Genomic DNA, 3293 nt, shown 5'->3' on the forward strand with positions numbered 1-3293 from the left:
GATGCAAAGTACCTATTTAATAGGTTGGCTTTTTCCTGGGCGTCAGTTGTCAGTTGCCCCATCTGGTTCAGCAAGGGTCCAATATTGCCCCTGCTTTTCCTCTGGCTCCCGACATATCTGAAAAAGGACTTTTTATTCTCCTTGATGCTCAAAGCTAGTTGGAGTTCAGTTGCAGCCTTGGCTTTCCTGGTATGCTCCCTACAGGACCGGACCAGTGCAGAATAATCCTCCTTGGAGGTGACTCCCATCCTCCATCCTTTGTAGGCCTTTCTTTTTAGCCTCAGGAGGTCTGCTAGGTCCCTGGAGAGCCAGGGGGGCTGCTGTGCCCTCTTGCTGCCTTTCCTCCGAGATGGAATAGACTTAGTTTGTGCATTGAAGATTGCTCCCTTGAGGAACAACCACTCTTCTTGAACTCCCCTCTCCCCATGGTCATGGTCCCTTAGGGCCTCACTGACCCTTGTCAAAGTCGGCTTTCCTGAAGTCAAGGACTTCCGTGTTGCTGACTGACTTGCCAGCTTTTCGGTGGATGGTGAAGGTGATCAGCTCATGGTCACTGTCACCCAGCTTCCCATCGATCACTAGGTCGCCGACTAGGTCATCCCCAGTAGCCAGTACCAGGTCGAGCAGCGCTTTGCCTCTCGTTGGCCCACAGACTTCTTGAGTCAGGTAGAGTTCATCCACACACGAGAGGAAGCTTTGCGACCGCTCAGATTTTGCTGAGCAATCCTCCCACGAGATGTCCGGGTAATTGAAGTCACCCATGACAACCATGGTTCTGGAGCATGCGGCCTCAGCCAGTTCCCGATGTTTAGATGAAAACTGTTCTTCCATAATTTCACTCTCCTTACCACTTGTACTTTGACACTTGTGTATCACTTATATAGAAAGTGACTTGGGGACACATGCATACAGTACTTAGCAATCAGCTAGATATAATGCATATTAATCCCCATAGTGGAGACTGCTTTTCTTCATATATTCCAAAGTCTCCCTCTCAGAAGAAGAGAGTGGTTTCTAATAGGCAATTAAATCCATAGCAGGTCAGATGTATTACAATTAGATGTAATCAGTGCTCCCATTAGCTGTAACTTTCTTTACCTGCTGCTGATGTGCACTGAGAAAAGACATGAAAATCTTTCCAGACTTGGAAATACCAGTACACCAGAAAAAAAAAAGCATAGCCATTCTACCTAGTTAGGCTCTTCTAATGTTATAATTCCTACAGTTAGTGAGAGCAAGGGGCAAATGGGTACTGGAGTCACACAGGCTCTAAGGCACACAGTTGATAGCCTAGACCAGGGGTTCCCAAAGTTTTTATGCTGTGGCTCAGCAAACCATGGCCCATAAGTGGCCACAGCCCAGCAGTCACAGCCAACTGCAGCCAGAATTTCCAGCCAGAAGACAGGTAAGGATACCCCCACCTCCCAGGCAGCGGGGAGCGAAGGGACCAAATCCTGCGCTGCCGCAGGCCCTGCAGAAGGAGCCACAACCTCTCTGCCTTGCTCTGGGGGGCCACAGTTTGCTGGTCCATGGCCCCTTCCAGTCTGGCAGCTAATCTGCCACAGCCCAGCACTGGGCTGCAGCCCCAGGATTGAGAACCCCTGGCCTAGAGGTCACAAGTTCAAGGCTACAGAATAAGCAGTCCCTGATGTATTAGATTCCAACACATCTTCAAATTCTGCTAAATATCTTGTCATAAGGCCACAAAAAGGAAGGGACTTGAATAAGCTACAATAGAATCACTTTTCGGCACCGGTGTCCATTCATATGCCTAATAGGTAGACTAGAATCTGCTCCCATGTGCAGAATTGCTTCCAGATGATGATAACACCAATTAGATTAGACTTGTTTGGAGCAAAGCTGATGATGATGATCCCAACCATGACAGAACGAATGAGAATCATGGGTGTGGCATCTCCAACTACACCAGATTTTAAAGACATTTAGATGCCTGAAGATGCAGATAGGCACTTAATGGGGTTGTCAGAATGTCCTGGTTTCCACGGAGAATTAAGTGCTCCAGAGACTTTGAAAATTCCACTAGATGCCTATCTTTATTGTTAAGTGCCTAAATGCTTTTAAAAATCTAGTTTATAGTCCTCCTACTGCTGTCCCATAATGCAATGGGTACTGTCATTGCTGGGGGAAGAGAGGGTTTAGGAAGTGACATACCTGGCCAGACAGAATTCTACTGTTCCTTTATGCTCAGATTGGTTGACACTGGGTACAAATGATCATGTGAGATGCAGGGCAATGAAGAATCTGATCTATTGTGTTGTAGGCAAATGGGCACAGGACAGCATATAATATGGAGAGAATCATTTGAATACAAAATGAAGGAAGGGACAGAGGAGGTAGTGGGGACAGTGTTAGGAGAGGCAAACAACCAAGCAATAAACCCATAGGAATAAAAGGATCACAAAAGCTAATCCAGGTAATAATATAAGACTCTGTAGTCCCTGTTTAAACTAGACTTGATACAGTCCAGGTCTAGGGATGATTTTTTGTTTCACAACTTTGGATGGGAAATTGCCTTTGCCCCAGCTTTAATAACAAAAATTGCCATGGGCTGAACCACAGAAAGTTACTGATGGTGAAGAACATTGAAGGCCATAAAAAAAATTATAAAATGTTCAATAGGTCATTGCATAGTGCTTGTAACTATTATCTGTATGTTTTAAACTGGCTGACTGGAACAAATGCATACTGAGGCCAGCGCCATCCAGCTGGGACGAAGTGTGCATCTGCAGGCCTCTGAAACCTCCTGTCTCCCTTTGCATTCAAAAAGCTACCCCAAGAACAACCACTGCGTACATTGCTGCAGTTTGCATATTTCTCTGCCTGTTGAGGGAGGCTTATGTGTATTGTAAAAAAGATTATATGAAAAAGGTGTTACGTCTCAGCTGTGTGTTCTTGGGCAACCCTGGCACAGGATGCAGTCTGTCTGACTCACAAAGGACTCACCCCCCCCCTCCTCTACCTAAACGAAACTGATTAAGATGCAGTGAGAGACACACCTAAGACCCTCAAGATAAGGGTGACAAGAGTGAACCAACTGCCCTAGGTCTCATTTACATCCGAGATGGAACCAGATGACCATTCATTTACATGAGAGATGGAGAACAGAAAGCCTGAAGCAGAAACTGCAGTGAATTCTGGGACCAGAGAAGCAGGGGAGCACTGCATGATGGGGAATCTGTGCTCCAAATGCTAATCAACCCATGTTCACACACACCCAGCTCAGCATTTATCAGACCAGTTCTAATCTGGATTTACTAAGGACTTTTCCCCCC

Source organism: Alligator sinensis, unplaced genomic scaffold, assembly GCF_000455745.1.
Source record: "Alligator sinensis unplaced genomic scaffold, ASM45574v1 scaffold327_1, whole genome shotgun sequence".
Classification (NCBI taxonomy): Eukaryota; Metazoa; Chordata; order Crocodylia; family Alligatoridae; genus Alligator; species Alligator sinensis.